Here is an 18,633-nt window from a genome sequence, read left to right as displayed (position 1 = left end):
CTCTTTACTCTTTACTCTTTACTCTTTACTCTTTACTCTTTACTCTTTACTCTTTACTCTTTACTCTTTACTCTTTACTCTTTACTCTTTACTCTTTACTCTTTACTCTTTACTCTTTACTCTTTACTCTTTACTCTTTACTCTTTACTCTTTACTCTTTACTCTTTACTCTTTACTCTTTACTCTTTACTCTTTACTCTTTACTCTTTACTCTTTACTCTTTACTCTTTACTCTTTACTCTTTACTCTTTACTCTTTACTCTTTACTCTTTACTCTTTACTCTTTACTCTTTACTCTTTACTCTTTACTCTTTACTCTTTACTCTTTACTCTTTACTCTTTACTCTTTACTCTTTACTCTTTACTCTTTACTCTTTACTCTTTACTCTTTACTCTTTACTCTTTACTCTTTACTCTTTACTCTTTACTCTTTACTCTTTACTCTTTACTCTTTACTCTTTACTCTTTACTCTTTACTCTTTACTCTTTACTCTTTACTCTTTACTCTTTACTCTTTACTCTTTACTCTTTACTCTTTACTCTTTACTCTTTACTCTTTACTCTTTACTCTTTACTCTTTACTCTTTACTCTTTACTCTTTACTCTTTACTCTTTACTCTTTACTCTTTACTCTTTACTCTTTACTCTTTACTCTTTACTCTTTACTCTTTACTCTTTACTCTTTACTCTTTACTCTTTACTCTTTACTCTTTACTCTTTACTCTTTACTCTTTACTCTTTACTCTTTACTCTTTACTCTTTACTCTTTACTCTTTACTCTTTACTCTTTACTCTTTACTCTTTACTCTTTACTCTTTACTCTTTACTCTTTACTCTTTACTCTTTACTCTTTACTCTTTACTCTTTACTCTTTACTCTTTACTCTTTACTCTTTACTCTTTACTCTTTACTCTTTACTCTTTACTCTTTACTCTTTACTCTTTACTCTTTACTCTTTACTCTTTACTCTTTACTCTTTACTCTTTACTCTTTACTCTTTACTCTTTACTCTTTACTCTTTACTCTTTACTCTTTACTCTTTACTCTTTACTCTTTACTCTTTACTCTTTACTCTTTACTCTTTACTCTTTACTCTTTACTCTTTACTCTTTACTCTTTACTCTTTACTCTTTACTCTTTACTCTTTACTCTTTACTCTTTACTCTTTACTCTTTACTCTTTACTCTTTACTCTTTACTCTTTACTCTTTACTCTTTACTCTTTACTCTTTACTCTTTACTCTTTACTCTTTACTCTTTACTCTTTACTCTTTACTCTTTACTCTTTACTCTTTACTCTTTACTCTTTACTCTTTACTCTTTACTCTTTACTCTTTACTCTTTACTCTTTACTCTTTACTCTTTACTCTTTACTCTTTACTCTTTACTCTTTACTCTTTACTCTTTACTCTTTACTCTTTACTCTTTACTCTTTACTCTTTACTCTTTACTCTTTACTCTTTACTCTTTACTCTTTACTCTTTACTCTTTACTCTTTACTCTTTACTCTTTACTCTTTACTCTTTACTCTTTACTCTTTACTCTTTACTCTTTACTCTTTACTCTTTACTCTTTACTCTTTACTCTTTACTCTTTACTCTTTACTCTTTACTCTTTACTCTTTACTCTTTACTCTTTACTCTTTACTCTTTACTCTTTACTCTTTACTCTTTACTCTTTACTCTTTACTCTTTACTCTTTACTCTTTACTCTTTACTCTTTACTCTTTACTCTTTACTCTTTACTCTTTACTCTTTACTCTTTACTCTTTACTCTTTACTCTTTACTCTTTACTCTTTACTCTTTACTCTTTACTCTTTACTCTTTACTCTTTACTCTTTACTCTTTACTCTTTACTCTTTACTCTTTACTCTTTACTCTTTACTCTTTACTCTTTACTCTTTACTCTTTACTCTTTACTCTTTACTCTTTACTCTTTACTCTTTACTCTTTACTCTTTACTCTTTACTCTTTACTCTTTACTCTTTACTCTTTACTCTTTACTCTTTACTCTTTACTCTTTACTCTTTACTCTTTACTCTTTACTCTTTACTCTTTACTCTTTACTCTTTACTCTTTACTCTTTACTCTTTACTCTTTACTCTTTACTCTTTACTCTTTACTCTTTACTCTTTACTCTTTACTCTTTACTCTTTACTCTTTACTCTTTACTCTTTACTCTTTACTCTTTACTCTTTACTCTTTACTCTTTACTCTTTACTCTTTACTCTTTACTCTTTACTCTTTACTCTTTACTCTTTACTCTTTACTCTTTACTCTTTACTCTTTACTCTTTACTCTTTACTCTTTACTCTTTACTCTTTACTCTTTACTCTTTACTCTTTACTCTTTACTCTTTACTCTTTACTCTTTACTCTTTACTCTTTACTCTTTACTCTTTACTCTTTACTCTTTACTCTTTACTCTTTACTCTTTACTCTTTACTCTTTACTCTTTACTCTTTACTCTTTACTCTTTACTCTTTACTCTTTACTCTTTACTCTTTACTCTTTACTCTTTACTCTTTACTCTTTACTCTTTACTCTTTACTCTTTACTCTTTACTCTTTACTCTTTACTCTTTACTCTTTACTCTTTACTCTTTACTCTTTACTCTTTACTCTTTACTCTTTACTCTTTACTCTTTACTCTTTACTCTTTACTCTTTACTCTTTACTCTTTACTCTTTACTCTTTACTCTTTACTCTTTACTCTTTACTCTTTACTCTTTACTCTTTACTCTTTACTCTTTACTCTTTACTCTTTACTCTTTACTCTTTACTCTTTACTCTTTACTCTTTACTCTTTACTCTTTACTCTTTACTCTTTACTCTTTACTCTTTACTCTTTACTCTTTACTCTTTACTCTTTACTCTTTACTCTTTACTCTTTACTCTTTACTCTTTACTCTTTACTCTTTACTCTTTACTCTTTACTCTTTACTCTTTACTCTTTACTCTTTACTCTTTACTCTTTACTCTTTACTCTTTACTCTTTACTCTTTACTCTTTACTCTTTACTCTTTACTCTTTACTCTTTACTCTTTACTCTTTACTCTTTACTCTTTACTCTTTACTCTTTACTCTTTACTCTTTACTCTTTACTCTTTACTCTTTACTCTTTACTCTTTACTCTTTACTCTTTACTCTTTACTCTTTACTCTTTACTCTTTACTCTTTACTCTTTACTCTTTACTCTTTACTCTTTACTCTTTACTCTTTACTCTTTACTCTTTACTCTTTACTCTTTACTCTTTACTCTTTACTCTTTACTCTTTACTCTTTACTCTTTACTCTTTACTCTTTACTCTTTACTCTTTACTCTTTACTCTTTACTCTTTACTCTTTACTCTTTACTCTTTACTCTTTACTCTTTACTCTTTACTCTTTACTCTTTACTCTTTACTCTTTACTCTTTACTCTTTACTCTTTACTCTTTACTCTTTACTCTTTACTCTTTACTCTTTACTCTTTACTCTTTACTCTTTACTCTTTACTCTTTACTCTTTACTCTTTACTCTTTACTCTTTACTCTTTACTCTTTACTCTTTACTCTTTACTCTTTACTCTTTACTCTTTACTCTTTACTCTTTACTCTTTACTCTTTACTCTTTACTCTTTACTCTTTACTCTTTACTCTTTACTCTTTACTCTTTACTCTTTACTCTTTACTCTTTACTCTTTACTCTTTACTCTTTACTCTTTACTCTTTACTCTTTACTCTTTACTCTTTACTCTTTACTCTTTACTCTTTACTCTTTACTCTTTACTCTTTACTCTTTACTCTTTACTCTTTACTCTTTACTCTTTACTCTTTACTCTTTACTCTTTACTCTTTACTCTTTACTCTTTACTCTTTACTCTTTACTCTTTACTCTTTACTCTTTACTCTTTACTCTTTACTCTTTACTCTTTACTCTTTACTCTTTACTCTTTACTCTTTACTCTTTACTCTTTACTCTTTACTCTTTACTCTTTACTCTTTACTCTTTACTCTTTACTCTTTACTCTTTACTCTTTACTCTTTACTCTTTACTCTTTACTCTTTACTCTTTACTCTTTACTCTTTACTCTTTACTCTTTACTCTTTACTCTTTACTCTTTACTCTTTACTCTTTACTCTTTACTCTTTACTCTTTACTCTTTACTCTTTACTCTTTACTCTTTACTCTTTACTCTTTACTCTTTACTCTTTACTCTTTACTCTTTACTCTTTACTCTTTACTCTTTACTCTTTACTCTTTACTCTTTACTCTTTACTCTTTACTCTTTACTCTTTACTCTTTACTCTTTACTCTTTACTCTTTACTCTTTACTCTTTACTCTTTACTCTTTACTCTTTACTCTTTACTCTTTACTCTTTACTCTTTACTCTTTACTCTTTACTCTTTACTCTTTACTCTTTACTCTTTACTCTTTACTCTTTACTCTTTACTCTTTACTCTTTACTCTTTACTCTTTACTCTTTACTCTTTACTCTTTACTCTTTACTCTTTACTCTTTACTCTTTACTCTTTACTCTTTACTCTTTACTCTTTACTCTTTACTCTTTACTCTTTACTCTTTACTCTTTACTCTTTACTCTTTACTCTTTACTCTTTACTCTTTACTCTTTACTCTTTACTCTTTACTCTTTACTCTTTACTCTTTACTCTTTACTCTTTACTCTTTACTCTTTACTCTTTACTCTTTACTCTTTACTCTTTACTCTTTACTCTTTACTCTTTACTCTTTACTCTGCACTCTTTACTCTTTACTCTTTACTCTTTACTCTTTACTCTTTACTCTGCACTCTTTACTCTTTACTCTTTACTCTTTACTCTGCACTCTTTACTCTTTACTCTTTACTCTTTACTCTTTACTCTTTACTCTGCACTCTTTACTCTTTACTCTGCACTCTTTACTCTTTACTCTTTACTCTTTACTCTTTACTCTTTACTCTTTACTCTTTACTCTTTACTCTTTACTCTTTACTCTTTACTCTTTACTCTTTACTCTTTACTCTTTACTCTTTACTCTTTACTCTGCACTCTTTACTCTTTACTCTTTACTCTTTACTCTGCACTCTTTACTCTGCACTCTTTACTCTTTACTCTTTACTCTTTACTCTGCACTCTTTACTCTTTACTCTTTACTCTTTACTCTTTACTCTTTACTCTTTACTCTTTACTCTTTACTCTTTACTCTTTACTCTTTACTCTTTACTCTTTACTCTTTACTCTTTACTCTTTACTCTTTACTCTGCACTCTTTACTCTTTACTCTTTACTCTTTACTCTTTACTCTTTACTCTTTACTCTTTACTCTTTACTCTTTACTCTTTACTCTTTACTCTTTACTCTTTACTCTTTACTCTTTACTCTTTACTCTTTACTCTTTACTCTTTACTCTTTACTCTTTACTCTTTACTCTTTACTCTTTACTCTTTACTCTTTACTCTTTACTCTGTACTCTTTACTCTTTACTCTTTACTCTTTACTCTGTACTCTTTACTCTTTACTCTTTACTCTTTACTCTTTACTCTTTACTCTTTACTCTTTACTCTTTACTCTTTACTCTTTACTCTTTACTCTTTACTCTTTACTCTTTACTCTTTACTCTTTACTCTTTACTCTTTACTCTTTACTCTTTACTCTTTACTCTTTACTCTTTACTCTTTACTCTTTACTCTTTACTCTTTACTCTTTACTCTTTACTCTTTACTCTTTACTCTTTACTCTTTACTCTTTACTCTTTACTCTTTACTCTTTACTCTGTACTCTTTACTCTTTACTCTTTACTCTTTACTCTTTACTCTTTACTCTTTACTCTGTACTCTTTACTCTTTACTCTTTACTCTTTACTCTTTACTCTTTACTCTTTACTCTTTACTCTTTACTCTTTACTCTTTACTCTTTACTCTTTACTCTTTACTCTTTACTCTTTACTCTTTACTCTTTACTCTTTACTCTTTACTCTTTACTCTTTACTCTTTACTCTTTACTCTTTACTCTTTACTCTTTACTCTTTACTCTTTACTCTTTACTCTTTACTCTTTACGCTTTACTCTTTACTCTTTACTCTTTACTCTTTACTCTTTACTCTTTACTCTTTACTCTTTACTCTTTACTCTTTACTCTTTACTCTTTACTCTTTACTCTTTACTCTTTACTCTTTACTCTTTACTCTTTACTCTTTACTCTTTACTCTTTACTCTTTACTCTTTACTCTTTACTCTTTACTCTTTACTCTTTACTCTTTACTCTTTACTCTTTACTCTTTACTCTTTACTCTTTACTCTTTACTCTTTACTCTTTACTCTTTACTCTTTACTCTTTACTCTTTACTCTTTACTCTTTACTCTTTACTCTTTACTCTTTACTCTTTACTCTTTACTCTTTACTCTTTACTCTTTACTCTTTACTCTTTACTCTTTACTCTTTACTCTTTACTCTTTACTCTTTACTCTTTACTCTTTACTCTTTACTCTTTACTCTTTACTCTTTACTCTTTACTCTTTACTCTTTACTCTTTACTCTTTACTCTTTACTCTTTACTCTTTACTCTTTACTCTTTACTCTTTACTCTTTACTCTTTACTCTATACTCTTTACCCCACTGCAAGTTTTTTACTCCACTGCAAGTTTCAATAGAATGCGGATGTTTAGATAAAGTTCACCTCGCATATACCAAAACAAACGCTGAACATTTCATCAGAAACGTGATACATCAATTCGAATTCGATATTCGTTTGTGAAAAACTGGCTCTCTTAAAGCGTGAGTTGCGACATAGCTATTCATATTTCTTTCAAGGCAAGCATTAGAAGAGACCTAATGCACAATAAGCGACGAACCGCATAGTCTAAGACGGGTAAGCAATTCTAAAATACAGCGTCGCATAACACAAATAACAACTATATATTCAGTTAGCTTTCCACAGTTGATTATTCACATATTTAACTGCCCCAAGGTCGCGCATAAATCGCACAGGTACAGACCGGTCTCCGAACCGGCCAGTCTTAGGCGAGAGCTTTTTCCTGTCATGCAGTCGCTAAGTGCCCGTAATCATAGTTTTTCCACAAGTGCACAGTTTTTGACTGATCTTACAGCATGCGACGTATTCAATGTACATGTATATGTAGAAGCCGCCACATGGACCTATTTCTCGTCTGTTAAGAGGCTGCACGACTGCCGGGGTGGCAGCTAGCAACCGATGCACTTGAGCTGTTTCAGATGTTTATTTGCCTAGTCATCATCACGATTCGCTAGCAGATCCATACATATTTTCCCGCGTTATTGCATAAGACAGAGCCAAATTTACGAGTGCTTAACCAATAATGGAGTTCAGGAAACGACTGGTTAAGCCAGCTGTTGTGATCTATTATGGTGAAGAATTAAAACTGCACTCCCAGTTCGATGTACCATCAACCAAAGTTGATGTTGCACCAAAAGAGTTGGCTATTCAAAACAAGCGTATACATTTCGTAACCTGCGAACAAGTTCCACAGTACCATAGTTGGTTGGTGTGGTTCACTTATGCACCGGTGGAGTAAATAGGTAACTATTTCTTTTTGCAGCAGCATGTTCGGCTAACTGTGAGAGGTTGCCGAACTACACCGATCGATTGAACAAATTCTACCATGAAAGTAATGGAACCGGGTAACCTTCATGTTCAAATGGCGTATGAACCCAAGCAATATGAAAAGATGTAGCTGGAAAATAATACAAAAAAAATGCTTAGGCCCAAAATATACCGCATAGCGTAATGCATGAAAGAAAGAACTTGTTTGGATGCGCAAACCTACCATATCATTTGGTTTTGGGGAATCGTTGGTCAAGACCTGTAGCAACAATATGAAAAGTAAACAGTGGTGAAAACAGAATCAAACGCTAATTTACGTTATACAGTGAACTGCACACCCCAACCTACCGCGGTTTTTTTTGCGGTTTCGACTTAAAACTTGAAACTTTTTACATTGTGGACCACTGTAATACCGCTGGTTGGAATGCCCGATTACTTGAAATACCTGACATCAGCGACACTTATTTGAAAACCGTAAAAAATTGGTGCTGTACAAAGCTGAATGAAAGATCGATTTCCACATATCATCTAAAATTTTTGAGTGCAAGTTCAAGAATTACGGAGTAGAAGGCATAAGAAAATGTCATCTAGAAAATAACACACATCGATACGGTTTCTTTGTGATAGTATTATATTTGTGAGTGAAATTCAAACTGTGATATACTTGATTTATTGCACCGGATTTGGAAACTGTGGTCTTAATTTGAAACATAACGTTAAATTAAAAAAAAAAATACGGAAAAATTTTAGTAACAGGAATTTTAACCAAAACAAAAGTTTATACTTGTTTCGTCTCCCGGAAACCATTGCATTGTATCATTGCAACACAATGTACCGAAATTATGATTTGAACTTCAATTTTCAAGACCAATTCCAATGCTATCTCTACCGGTTTAAACGAAACGGTGTCCAAACCATTTGTGTGGGTAGGGTAAACGGTTCCTATTTCATCTTTGTCCCTCTATTCATTACATTCATACATTGCACCTCGACTAATGAGATGAATTGGAGATGATGTACCATACTCATCGAAACGCCTGCCCGAAATACGCCACCGCACCGTGTTGACCCGTTGTACCAAACTGATTTCGTTAACCCTGAAAACTTTCGGCTCATAAAAAAGCAGCGCGGGCGCTGACGCGCGCCTTTACTGCTTTGCTGCTGTCCGAAGGTGAGTGCGTTTTTTCTCTTATTATGTTTTGCTCTGCTAAATCATTATGGTCTCTTACGACCGACCTCTCCACAGACTTAATCCTTGTGCAACATTATTTAAAAGCCTTCATAGCAACATCAGTGTGATCTTAATGAGTCTACTGGAAAGATTAACCGGTCTAGATTGAAGGGTGGGTGTAGTATACATACTACTTTTGTACAAAATTCAATCCTATAGCTAGAGTTTTAACATTGTAAAAAGTGTTGAAGTTACCCTACACTTAATCTTTTGTCGGTTCTAATAGAACAGTCGTTTTCAACCGGGCTACAGAGACGTAGCTTCAAGAAAATCCTAGCCGAAACAGTAAAAAAATATTATTTGTGACTGGAGAACCTGAAGTGGCAGGGTCATTAGAAGCAGGCTTAAAATATTACAGGCTAATCTTATGTGATATGTTGGCAGATGTCGAGCTTAGCCAGCATAACTACGAATCACTCACTGCTCTAACTTGAGTACTATGGCTCCAAATTTTTCCTTCCCAATAATCTCTAGCTAATTGAATGTCGTTAAAAAGTAATAAAGAAAATGTGACTACATACATAGTCGAAATAAAAAAATAAAAAGGAAGTGATGGGAATCCATCGGCAGCGGTGGGTAGTCGCTGTAGACGCAGCCACAACTTTACACACTGTAGCAAACCCGCTACCACTATAAGCGCAATGGTTTACAGAGTATTAATAAAAATTTACCCCTGCATTCGAAACGCAAACAGAGATGAACAGCAGCATTTCATTGATGCCAATCGTCGACAGGTTTTCAGTGGTGATCTTACATGGCTTCTCTTTTGTCGGTTCCCACGGTAAAGAGGGACAAGCCTGTATTTACCAGGGGACATTTTGGTAGATTTTAGTGATTCGTAGTTACGCTTCCTAAGCTCGACCCCTGCCAACAGAAGACAAAAGATTAGGGGGTAGGGGAAGTGGTGGTAAAATGAACTCGTTAAGAAAGTCATTATTTTCCAACCAATGAGTGCTACTAATATCACCTTACAAGTTTCTTGTTGGGCATGTTTTGTACATATTTGGTGAAATTAATTCGACATAAACACATTTTTTCAAACATTATTTTTGATTTCAATTTTTTTTTATTTATTAACAGATTAAGGCCGAAGTGGCCTGTGCTGTATACAAAAGATTTTGATTTCAAAACATATCCAAAAATGAAACATGTTTATAACGGTGATAAAATGAACACCCTCTAGCGACCTGTAAAATGTCCTGTATGTATACAATGCTTAGCATTGGATAGCATTTTCCGAACAATGCTGATGTCCCAGCGGATCATGACCATTGCATACACAAAGAGCATTTTGTAGGCAAAAAAAACTTGCCATGGAGAAATTGAATTTTCATGACTTAGTATTAACCAATTTACAATCCTGTGGCATCGCAAATCATCTACGAACTTTGAGTTATCCATTGGTCATTAAACTTTTGGGATCTATTGGAAAACAGTGAAGATATAGCAACTTGAGGTTAACGTTAAAGCCTAAGATTTTAGGCCTGTTTCTAATGCCCCTTCACATCTTTGCTCTCACTTGAGTACTATTCTAACAAATTTTCCTAACAAAATAAGTTTTTACATTTCTTTTAAAAGAAATGTATAGAATTCGCTCAAACTTTCAAAAAAATTTCCGAGGCCCGTAGGGCCGAATCTTATATACCAATCGACTCAGCTCAACAATGTCTCTGTGTGTGTCAATCAATCAATCATACGAATCTACGAAACATAGAACTACTCATAGAAAAATTGCTAACTTTCAACATTTGCTGAAAATGTTTTACATTTCTTATAAAAGAAATGTATAGAATTCGCTCAAACTTTCAAGATTTTTACCGAGGCCCGGAGGGCCGAGTCTTATATACCAATCGACTCAGCTCGACGATTTGGGACAATGTCTGTGTGTGTATGTAACGGACAAATTCTCATTCGTGTTTCTCAGCAATGGCTGAACCGATCTTATCCAAACCAATTTTAAATGAAAGAACTAAAAAACAGTATAAACGCTATTAATTTGTTTTTGATTCTGATGTTTAGTTTCCAAGATATGAATGTTTGAATGCCTAAAAATGGCGTTTTTTGCAGTTTTTTTTTAAATTATCTGCCGAAATTGACAATATAGATTAACAATTTATGTTTTTAGACAGCTTTAACGAATACCTTTCAAGCTATAGATTGTTGAAATCGGACTATTATCATAAGAGATATTTAACATTAAATGCGGACGAAAGATTTTTATCATTTTGCATTGCCAGAAATATGACCAAAAACATGTAATCTATTTTTAACGCCAAAACGGCTTATTTTAGGTCAATAGTATCTTCAGAGAATTTAATGGAGGTAATATGCCCTTTCTTTTGGTATTGTGCTTTTGCTGATTAATCCCCCTATGAGTGAGATATTTTCACAAATTTTCTTCGAAATGATTATATCGAAATGATGTCTTCAGCAAATTTGTAGCTCTTACTTTTGCGAATAACTTTACTGAAGACTTCAAATATCTATTTTGAATACTTTAAAAGTTATGGCTTGTTGTTTGTGGATTACTCTTTGTCGCCTATTTATTTTATAATCCATTGAAATAAGCCAAACATTTCGATAAATCGAATTTTGTATTTCATTTTTCTATTTACAACCGCTAGAAATAATCACCGAACACTTCCAAGTTGTTTGGAAGGAACTTGATAACTTATCAGTGCAAAAATGTTCATTTGTGCGAACCTTCTGACTGCAATTTTTCTAACTTATGACCATCGGATCGATCTGAAACATATCGAAAAATGAAAAGTCTAATAAATAACTCCATGCAACGGCGTAGCCAAGAGAAGGTTTTGGGGTTTAACACCATACAACACCCCCCCCCCACCCAAAAAAAAATATTGGATTGAAGTTGAAAATTTATTGATGCAGACTGATTTAATTCAATATTACAATAACAATTATTTGATCCGTAGATTGATCACCTGTTGTTGTAAACATCATGAGGACTTTTGAGAAATTGTCGGAATGGGGTCCTGATATGTAACTGATCTATTGGTCTTGATTTCACAGTTGTCTAATTGCATCAATATCAAATTCCTGCCTGAAAACATTCCAATAGAAAATTCCAGAGTTCTGTAATCAATCATAAACCTCAGATTTATTTTCAAATTGATCTCGCTTTTGTAGAGATGTACTGTCATAAGAGTCTTTATTTAATAGGAAGTGAAGTTAAAATTGATTTAATGTCAATGAAACATAGAACTGCTCACCAAAAAATGCATAACTTTCAACATTTGCTAAAAATATTTTTGCCTTTCTCATTCACTCTAAAATTCGTCAATCTAATCCCGACCCGGAGGGCCGAGTGTCATATGCCAATCGACTCAGTTCGTCGAGATTGGAAAATGTCTGTGTGTGTATGTGGAAAAAAATGTGACCTCTGTTAATCAAAGATGGCTGGATCGATTTGCACAAAGTTAGTCTCAAATGAAAGGTACAACCTTCCCATCGGTTGCTATTGAATTTTTATTGATTGGACTTCCGGTTCCGGAGTTACGAGTTGAAGAGTGCAATCACACAGCAAATTCCCATATAAACTGAAATGAAAAATTTTCAAAATCAAATTTGTATTTTTGATGACTTTAAAATGCATGAAACATTGAGATGTTTGACAAAAATTGACTTCTTTAGACTTTGGTACATTTTTGTCCTTCTCATATAGAACGGTTATGCAATTACTCTAAAAATCGTCAATCATACCGGCCCGGAGGGAATATGCAGTGAGGGGTTGCTACTTTAAAATTAAAACTAGTTTAAAATTTCTTAACAAGTTGAAAATTTTCGGCAGGACCTGGACCTCCCGGATCTTTCTCCATGAAGCGCCGCTGCACAGTGGTTTAAAACGCGAAAAACGTGATCGTTTTGAATAATTTCGAAATGGTTAGCTATAGCGATATACTATCTTCGGAAGAATTTATGACAATGAGACGCCCCATCTTTATAAGTCAAAAGTTTGATGATTAATCCTCCTATAAGTGAGATTCAAAATTTATTTCTCATATAATTAGAGATAGCATATTAGTGTATTCTGCAAAGTTGTAGTAAATTCTTCTACAAGAAACTTTACTGAAGGTGGTAATAGTCTATCTTTAATAGTCTTTGAGATATAGAGCATTATTAGAGGAAATACCGAAAAAATCAATTTTTTCATTATAACTTCTTTCCAAGATTTTTTGGAAGTTCAAAATGTTCTACAAAACTATCACAATTATTGAAAAACAAAATTTTGGTGAAGAAAGCAACTTAATATGTTGAGCAGATTCTGAGATATTCACGATTTTTATTCGAAAAATGGCCTACTTTGCACTCAAATAATTCATGAACGGGCAAAAACGGGCAGACCACTCTATATGTATTTGAAAGTACAAGAAAGATTCTGTATGAATCACTTGTATCTGGTTGTATCCATGGCTCTGGTAGCTGGATTTAAAGAATATCATTTATTAGTCTAATATCTTGATTCGAAACATATTCGGTAAAGCTGTTGAGATAAAGTGGTGGTACCTTCGGCAAAGTGTCGGGGAATATTCTTCTTAGAAACATTGCCGAAGACACCATTTTGCCATCTTTACTAGTTTCTTAGATACGGTGCAATATTTATGGAAAGCCCACTAAAAGCAATTCATTTGGTAATCGCGCATGCTTTGATTACTTGTTTAGCATTGTCACTATATAGCGATACGTCAGACCTCGTAAGCAACAAAACTAGTTGATTGGATCGAATGATTCGAATTTGCAGTAATCGCGATGGTGGACAATACACAAATTTTTAAAAGGCTTTCTTTCATATAACAATACAAATTCAACTGTCATGTCGTGCATAGCAAACGTAAACGGTTTGCTTATATTAATGTTCCAAGTCCTGGTACTACATTCTACTTGACCTTGACCTTTTGTGTTGACAAACATTGCAACCGATTTCAGAGCTAATACACAGCCTACTGATACTTAAAATCGTTCCTTGTTAGGATTCGACTATATGGCTCATAAGACAACGCATTACTCTCTGTACCACCGAACAATGCACTGTATCTAAAAACCAGTCAAGACAGAAGGCTGCTGTCTTCGACAATGTCTCTTGTGAGAACATTCCACATAGAATGCCGAACATAGTCCCACTTTATCTCTTCAGTACACCGAATATGTTTCGAATCAAGATATTAGACTAATAAATGATATTCTTTAAATCCAGCTACCAGAGCCATGGATACAACCGGATACAAGTGATTCGTACAGAATCTTGCAGCATCTTTCTTGTACTTTCAAATACATATAGAGTGGTCTGCCCGTTTTTGCCTGTTCATGAATTATTTGAGTGCAAAGTAGGCCATTTTTCGAATAAAAATCGTGAATATCTCAGAATCTGCTCAACATATTAAGTTGCTTTCTTCACCAAAATTTTGTTTTTCAATAATTGTGATAGTTTTGTAGAACATTTTGAACTTCCAAAAAATCTTGGAAAGAAGTTATAATGAAAAAATTGATTTTTTCGGTATTCCCTCTAATAATGCTCTATATCTCAAAGACTATTAAAGATAGACTATTACCACCTTCAGTAAAGTTTCTTGTAGAAGAATTTACTACAACTTTGCAGAATACACTAATATGCTATCTCTAATTATATGAGAAATAAATTTTGAATCTCACTTATAGGAGGATCAATCATCAAACTTTTGACTTATGAAGATGGGGCGTCTCATTGTCATAAATTCTTCCGAAGATAGTATATCGCTATAGCTAACCATTTCGAAGTTATTCAAAACGATCACGTTTTTCGCGTTTTGGACCACTGTGCGCTGGTTTCAAGCGATGTTTCAGTATCACATAGTATCTCAAAATCGTGGCTGTCGATCCATTGTATGTATGTGCAAATCGTACTGAACATGAAATATTCATTTCCACCATTTTATTGAACATAACCATCGTAGTCTGGACAAATGAGACAAGCACAATTGCACCACTAGGTGGATTAAAACAGGTTTTTATTTTGGGAATGCGTCGAGTTGAGACGAAAACGTAATATGATTAATAACGAGGATAACGCTTTCCGAATGTAGAGAGAAATTTATGAAAAACGACGATTTCCATTCGATTCTAGCAGGTCCTGATCGATTTTAATGAGCATTTGATTTTTATTGTATGACCAATTATATGTATAGGTCAAATGTTCAAAAACAGTAATTTAAGGTCAAGATAGCATCATTTTGAAACCGCCAATTTTGGAGGTTTAGTATCTTCGATGAGTTTTACAAACGTTAAACAACGTTGACGGTATATCGTCCAAGAAGTATTTATGGTGAATTTTCTCAGGTTAATATTCATGACTACAATAAAGTCTCAACAAATTCGCTAAAGACACGAACTCTGTTACTATTTTCTGAAAAATTAATTCTGCATAATTTTAAAACTTCAAAAATTACGGTTTCGGAATTATGTCGTTTGGACCGTAAGATCGATTTTCACCAAACCGAATTTCTGGCTACGCCGCTGATTTCAAGTAAGTAGAGACAAAGTCGTTCTACACTCGTTCAAAAGAAACTTCTTCGAATGCTGAATATCTATTATAACACATTGAAACCCCGATTTTATCAGCCAAATATGAATATATGTTTGATGGGCTCTAGCAGACGAACAAGACTGAATTCGAGTAAATCCTTTCTTGAGCATGTTTTCCTTATCATGAAGATATGCGAAATATGCGAAAATAAAAAGCTCATCATAATCAGAAATAGTTATCAGACTACATCAAGGGACGAGAAGAATATTTTAACAGCTTTAGTTTATATAAAGAAAAAAAATTGCCCGATTTAGTCAATGTCCCCATTTCGTCAGCCAAAAATACACCATGAGACTGATAAAAATGGGTCTTTATTGTATGTATTATTCACTGTGTTTCACATTAATAGGTACATTTCTTTTTTGGAGATTTTTGTATTGCATCGAACTACAACAATTTTTAGGTAGTTTTCAAGGGATTATTTTATAGACTTCTTCCAAAATTTGGCGAACCAATTAATTGGTATACTTAAGGGTTTATATGTTGCAGATAGAGAAAATACTGAAATTTTCAGCTTTTTTCCTACATAATATTACGAAAGCTTATTAAACAATTTTTCCTAATAAGTTTGTGAAAATTATAAACTATTTGAAATTTTTTAATAGTTTAATTTTTTATTTAACCGTGATTTTTTAATAAATAGTGCCCATCGCTTCACAACGTAGTATTTACTCTTCAAACATGTTTAGTTCCAGACTTAATGTCTTCAGCAAAATTTTTGGGAGTGCTACTACAAACCATTTTGTTGAAGAAATGAAGGGGTTCAGGGTATTAACATATTTTAGGCTATTTGTCTTAATTTTAAAATAAATTATTATGATTTTACTGCCTATGATAAATCTCTTCTATTGTTCATAAACAATAAAATTTACATTTTATCCAAAGCATGAGTTTGTGAAGCTCACAATAGAAGTTATTTAAAAAAAAACTGGATTAAAGAAAACTTCGTAAATTTCATTTTATAACTCGATATACTCCATATACGTAGTATTCATGACTACAATAAAGTTGTTTCAAATGAAAGTCTCAACAAATTCGCTACAGACAGGAACTCTATTAAAATTTTTGGAAAAACTGATTCTTCATAATTTTAAAACTTCAAAGATGATGGTTTCGTAATTATGTCATTTGGACAGTAAGTTAGATTTTCACCAAACCCCCACCAAACCGAATTTCTAACTACGCGGCTGACTCCAAGTAAGTAGGGCAAAGTCGCTCTACACTCGTCCACAAGAAACTTCTTCAAATGAATTCGAGTAAATCCTTTCATGAGCATGTTTTCTTTATCTTAAAGATCAAATAGGCAAAAATAAAAAATCAACTTTTTTTTTAATTTTTGCGCTAGAAGACTATATTAATAATCAGAAAGAGTTATCAGACTACATCAAGGGAAGGGAACAATATTTTGAAAGCTTTAGTTCATTATGAAGAAAATAAATGTCCCCATTTTGTCTACCTACAATGCACCATGGAGCTGATAAAAACGGGTCTTTATTGTGTTTATTTTTCACATTAATATGTGCATCCCATTTTCTGAGGGTATTTTCTTTCAATTGCATCGAGCTACACCAATTTTTAGGTAGCTTTCAAGTGGTTATTTTATCGACTACTTCTAAAATTCGGCAAACCTATTCTCATTCGTGCGATAGTTTATGTTAAAAAGGGGAATCCTAAATGAATTGGTATACTTAAGGGTTTATATGTTGCAGATTGAGAAAATTCATAAATTTTCAGCTTTTTCCTACACAATATTACAAAAGCTTCTTAAACAACTTTCCCAAATAAGATTGTGAAAATTATAAAGTATTTGAAAATTTTTAATAGAAGTGACGGAAGGTTATCGTAAAGTTTCGTGAAAAAGAAACTTTCAGTAATGATGATGATTTTCCCTAACAGGTTTCGAGAATCTATGAACTATGCACACATGTACTTCAGAGGTAGCGAGATATCAAGAGCTGAAATTTCAGTACTTAGTTCTCAGCCGCGTTGGAAATTTGAGTAAACGCCAGGGCCACTTTTTCCCCGAGTGGGTAGTAAGATTCGAAGTAATTTCCTTGATTTCAGATATGGTGTATATTTGAAAGTGAAAATTTCAGGATAATACCTGGTAGCTATTTGGAAATATCATTTGTTAATGGGCTTTGCGACCGACGTCTCAGCGAAAATATGTTTTTTTTCTGATTACTAATACTACAAATCTTCCACAGTTAAGTACCAACTGATTTATCCTTTTAAATCTCGTTGCATTAATTTTCTGTTTCCTCCGATAAAACCTTCTTTGTGCGAGTACGGAAGCCTGCATGAAGGTATTTCCGACAACAGACAGGCCCTCTCGCCCTCCGTAGGTCGATTTGAATATTTCTCCGATGGCGAAATAATGCCAATAACTCTTCTTTTCGATATAAATAATATTCATCTAATACAACAGCCCCCTGGAAGGTAAACTTCCGGACCGAATATACCCCATTTAATATCATCGATATATCCCGTAAAATAACTAAACAACACTCGGCCGTGTACGAAGAAGTATGTTGTCTACGTACCCGCCTGGGAAGTAGAGATTGATGGTGTAGTCTTCGACGTGGGCCTTAATTGCGAAATGTGGGGTTGGCTTATTCCAGAACACTTTGCTTCAGTCAGTAAAAAATCTGGTTTGCAAGCGTTCAGCAAAAATCGAGGAGTATAAGAACTTAGTTTCAATCAGTCTCATTTCGAGCCTCTCGCCGGATTCACTCTTCCAAATTTTGTTCCTTTGAACGGGGCTCGTCAATCTGTTCGCCATACCGTTATTGCGAACAATTGAGTCATACAGCCATACGTAGAAACCACAACTAATTTCTACGTTCCCTTGTCCAAAGAATAAGAATGAGAGCCTGACAAGCCCATTGAGGGTTGTGTTTTAATGCGCCTATAAATTTTTGAAAATAGAAAATCATTTCCTCTCCTAATCTTCCTCGTAAAGGCCTGAGAGTATCCTTTGATGGGTGCTATTACAAAACCGAAGAAAGTGGCTCCTCGTCTCGGAAATCTTCGAAACTAACAGGAATTTTCTCATGGCACATCAAAAGCCCCAAGTGTCCCTATATTTCATTCCCATGATATTCCTAGGTTTAACACGATGTATTTGGTTAACTTCAGACGTAGATCTTCCAGAATTTGAACATTATTCGCTAGGGACAAGTTAATCCTCGGTACCAGATATTGAAGTTGTCGGTTGTCAAGTCCGAATCAAAGGCAAACATTATTCCCCTATACATCGCACCTCA

The 18,633-nt window shown here is 33.3% G+C and overlaps 1 protein-coding gene across 2 annotated transcripts in view; it reads left to right on the top strand.

Moving 5' to 3' along the window:
* Nucleotides 1-18,633, top strand: part of LOC131684687 (uncharacterized) — a 38,311-nt gene that overhangs the window by 9,877 nt on the left and 9,801 nt on the right. The window contains exon 1 of one of the 2 annotated variants that reach the window (XM_058967775.1): nt 8,619-8,727. The exons of the other annotated variant lie outside the window; for it this stretch is intronic. The gene's annotated coding sequence lies outside the window, so the exon portion shown is untranslated. Of the gene's footprint in view, nt 1-8,618; nt 8,728-18,633 lie in introns of those variants that run through there. 2 annotated transcript variants of the gene reach the window in all.

Source organism: Topomyia yanbarensis, chromosome 2, assembly GCF_030247195.1.
Source record: "Topomyia yanbarensis strain Yona2022 chromosome 2, ASM3024719v1, whole genome shotgun sequence".
In the NCBI taxonomy this organism is placed as follows: Eukaryota; Metazoa; Arthropoda; class Insecta; order Diptera; family Culicidae; genus Topomyia; species Topomyia yanbarensis.
The sequence above is the reverse complement of the archived record's forward strand: the minus strand, read 5'-3'. Positions and strand labels throughout refer to the sequence as shown.